The sequence below is a fragment of the Dipteris shenzhenensis genome, chromosome 22 (assembly GCF_047967505.1).
Source record: "Dipteris shenzhenensis isolate YYH24624 ecotype China chromosome 22, Dip_SZ_1.0, whole genome shotgun sequence".
Lineage (NCBI taxonomy): Eukaryota > Viridiplantae > Streptophyta > Polypodiopsida > Gleicheniales > Dipteridaceae > Dipteris > Dipteris shenzhenensis.
Genome location: NC_141617.1, coordinates 30,334,877 through 30,339,767, shown reverse-complemented (window position 1 = coordinate 30,339,767; position 4,891 = coordinate 30,334,877).

Genomic DNA, 4,891 nt, shown 5'->3' with positions numbered 1-4,891 from the left:
ATGGACAATTTTGGCCATTTTTTTAAATTTTCTTTAATGGATAGGCTTGTTGGGACAATATGTAGCAATATAACACCAAAAAATTAAAACAAATGGCTAGAACTAGCCATGTATGTGTAGGTGTACAATCGAGTAGATGGCAACACCTTCTGCCGGTATCGTATGCCCGCATGCACATGGCCAATTCTGGCCAATGTTTTTGATTTTTTAATGGATATTATATTTGGGGATTTATGCAACAAATGTAAGTGTTATACCACCAAATTTTTTTAAAAAATGGCAAAAATTGGTCATGTACGCATGGATGTGCAAATCAAGCAGACGGTAATTTTGTGTATGCGTATCGCATGCTCACACACACATGGCTAGTTCTAGCTTTGTTTTTTTGAAAATATGTTTTTTGGGGCTCTATGTAGCATCTCTAAGTGTTATAACACAAAAAAATAAAAAAAAAGGCCAGAAGTGGCCATGTGCATGCACATGGCTAGTTTTGGCCATATTTAAATTTCTCTTTTTATAATTAAGAATTGGAGTGTGGTTACTATCATGATAACACCTTGCAAGGGCTTCAAGTCATGTACATCTTGTTAGACTTTTGCTATCTTTTAGATTAATAAAAAGATTAGTAAGAAAATTAGGACAAAGTACAAATAACCAAAATTATTCATGAGAAATAATTCATCATTTACTGAAAACAGCTTAAGAATTAGTACAACAACCAACTTTGGTGTCCAAATATGTTGTATTTCCAAAAACTTGATTACAATCTCAAATATTACAAGATGGTCTTCAAAACCATTTATGGCCCAAAGGTTGGATCGTGTCTGATCCGTCTAGCCAGCTGCATATCTTTGGTCCCGAGATCGTAACACAACAACAAAAAGTAACTATAGACGCGCTTGGTCGACGTGCAAAATAGCGGGCGCGTCTATAGGCGTTGCTTTAGTAGAGAAATTACGGGCGCGTCTAAATGCGCGTCTAAAGGCTCGTCTAGTTGCGCGTGAATCACCGCGTCTATTTGCGTGTCTGACCTAAGAAAATACGGGCCCGTTTTACATCCCGTTTATTAGCGCGTCTATTTGTGCGTGTATTTGCGAGTTTATTTGCGCGTTTACACTAAGAATCAGACGCGCATTTAGATGCATAAATAGACGCAAACGAGAGAATACAGAAAGTGAGATTTTGGTGTATATCATTGCTTTCCAAACATTGCCCATGATTACCAAAGCACATAATTTTTTGCCATCCAAACTCTTACTAGGTGATCTATTGATCACATGCACTGCAGTAGTCTTCATTGCCTCAGCCCAAAAACCACCAGAAAGACTTGCATTGGAAAGCATGCATTGCAACCTTTCTTGAATGGTACGGTTCATCTTTTCTGCAACTGGATTTTGCTCTGGAGTACGAGCGGATGTGAGCTCCCTCTTAATCCCACGTGTATCACAGAAATGCTGAAAGTCATGAGAGAGATACTCTCCACCATTGTCAGTCCGTAGGCATTTAAGCGTTCTACATGACTGATTCTCAACCAAGGCCAGCCATTTCTGAAATACCTGGAACACATCACTCTTCCGAGCTATAGCATAAGCCCACACTTTCCTAGTTGCATAATCAATGAATGTCACATAGTATTCAGCCCCACCTAATGACCGTGTAGGCATGGGACCACATACGTCTGAATGCACCAAATCAAGCATTTCAAACTCTTTCTTTCCCCTTCTTTTATGGGCTGATTTAGTCTGCTTCCCGTAGAGACAATGCTCACAAAATTCAAAATCAGAGAAACTCAAATGCGGTACATAACCCAAACGGCATAAGAGTTTCATTCCATTCTGGCTCATGTGCCCCAACCTGCAATGCCACAAAGAAGTGCTTGGCTGCTCGGTTATTGCAACAACATGATCAAATACCCCTGATACATGTAAGGGATACAAAGTCCCACACTTGGCACCCCTGGCCAAAAGCATAGAGCCCTTCTGAATTTTCCAACTCTGAAAGCCAAAAGTGGTGTGAAAACCAGCATCATCTAGCTGACCCACTGAAATAAGACTCTTGGTCAGCTTAGGCACATGTCTCACATGTTTCAAAACAAATGCAGACCCATTTGCAAAAGAAAACTTTATGTCACCTGCTCCCACTAAGCCACATGCATAGTCATTTCCAAGATGCACACAACCTGTCTTTCCACTGTCATAAGTGGAGAACCATTCCCTATGGGGAGTAACATGGAATGAAGCACCAGAATCCAAAATCCAATCCTGGGAATATGCATCATCTGAAGTGGCAAGAAACTCTGTAGATAAACTAGACATGAAGAGAACGTCATTGTCACTATCATGTGTGACTGCATTGATCTCCTCTCGGGGGGGTCACTCATCATATGTAACCCTATCACGTGAGTTCAATAGAAGGATTTTTTTTATTTCTAAAATTTACAGAAATAAATATACATAAGGGACTATTTAAAATAGTTTTGGAAAAAATTTACAGATTTGTATAGGAAAGGGGTACATTTTATTAATGAAAATTTTTACAGATAAGGGACTTTAAATATAGGCCTTGAACGCACGTGATATAGAGGGTTTATACATAGTGACCCCCCCGAGGATCTCCTCGATCTTCACTTTTCCTTTGTCCTCCCTTGGACTCTCTTCCTTTTGATTTGCACCCCAATTTGCATTCTTTTTCTTATACTTTTGCTTTCTTTTCAGCTTGTAGCAATCCTTTTTCATATGGCCCTTCTTGCCACAGTGGTTACACTTAATGTTCCGTGCCCTGGATTTGCTACGAGACTTCCCTCTTTCTTGGGACTTCCCCCTGAACTGTGATCTGCCCCTTTGCACATTTAAGGCTGCATCCTGCTTGTTGCCATCCATAGACTTTCGTCTAATCTCCTCGGCCAACAAGCTACCCACAACATCATCAAATTTCAGTACTCCACCAGGTGCAGAGTTACTGACAGCTGTACGGAAGGTATCCCATGACGATGGCAATGAACATAAGAGAAATATTGCCTTAGTCTCCGCATCAAAATTCATCTTCTGAGCCTAAAGCTGGCTGAAAATAATATTGAATTCATTCAAGTGAGAAGCAATGGAGACCCCTTCCTTCATTTGCAGCTCAAACAACCTCTTCATGAGGTAGGGGTCATGAGGTAAACTTTATTAGAGGCAATTTCCTTCTCATAAGTGGTACACAGTTTCTTCCACAAATCTTCTGTAGTCTGCTCATTTACTACTGTGAAATAAACTGACTCTGCAAGATGAAGTCTAATAGTAGACTTTGCTAATGCATCCAACTCATTCCAATCATCCTCAGACATATTTGCAGGCTTAGCTTCAATCCCTGCCAAGGGTTTAATCTGCTTCTTTTGAATAAGCACATCCCTTATCTGTTCTTTCCACAAAGAAAAGTTTGTCCCATCAAACTTTTTAATGTTGAAAAACTCCTTTTCAAACATGGAAGAGGATGCCATGATGCAAATGAAACAAAATCCCAAATACTAGTGCCTGTAAGAGAGAATCACACCAAATACCAAGTGCACCCAAATGTGTATGCCACAATAGAGTGAAATGTCACCAAAACTCAAAGCTCAAAGCATCAAAAGATGCATCTGACTCATGTGCATATACTATGCATCCATATGAGCAAATCTGGCCCAAAAGAAAATGCCAATAAGTGCCAAATGACTCAAGCATAAACACCGTCCACTGGCATATGCATCAATAATATCTCATCCAAGAGAGCATAGCACTATCAGTGCATCACCTGCAATGTGTCAAAGCTGTCCCTCAGCATAAAATAGCATCAATGTGCAAAGCATCCATAAAAAATAGCATCCCACAAGGTAATTTGGGCCTATCAGCGCATCCACACTGCATCCAAATGGCCTATAAATCATCCACTGCAACCCAATGCATACCACGAATGAGCGCACGCTGCTCAAACTGCAACCAGAGTGATCTGCATAAGGTATGCTCAAGAAATCATAGTCCCACGGTAATGAGCGCTACTGAAAATAGAACCTGAGATGCCTCAAAACATGGGCGCCATTGCATAATCGGACTCAGCAAGAAAATCTGCAAATATCTCTCTTGTGCCAGAACTCCAAAATCCCAACCGATGAGTGAGAAATGGGAGTCAATACTTATCCACTGCCATGTGGCATAAATCTAAGGTTTCAAAACCTTAGAATGAAAAATACATAACAGAGAGACGAAATCAAATACACAGAGATCTATAACTCTGAAAATCCTCCACCGAATCGCGCAAGAACTGACAGATAGGGGTTTTTGGGCGTCCGGAACGCAATGGGACAGACGGTTTTGGAAACCGTGGTCTCAATCACTGGGTCCAACACACGGACTAAAAAACGTTTTTAGAAACAGAGCTATTTGTAAACTCCACCGGAGTGCGAATGATGAGCAACATAGAAGTTTTAGGACCTCCTGAGTCCACTGGAACTGACAGATTTGCAAATGGTTGCTCCAAACTTGAGTTCCAACACCCGGGCAATAAACGCAGGAACTGACACAGTGAGTCAGAAATCCAATGAAATGATCCCAGATTCAAGAATGAAGGTGTTTCCAAGCTCCTGAAGTAATGTGGACACCAAAAGCAAGCAATAGTTGCCTCTACAAGTCAATACGGAGTCTCTGTCATCGAACGGAATAGGGAAAAGCTCAAAAAACGACTTTTTCTTTCAAACCACTTAACAGGCTCTCAAAACCACTTCGTAAAGCCAATGTGACTTTTCCAAAGGTTCCTCCAAGGTCTCTGCACACTCGGATGCAAGTAAAGTCACCCACAAAGCTTCCCACAGAGCTTCTCCTTCCTCCCACAGAGCTGCTGAGCTTCAAGCATTCACGCACGCTCAACTAGATCACCC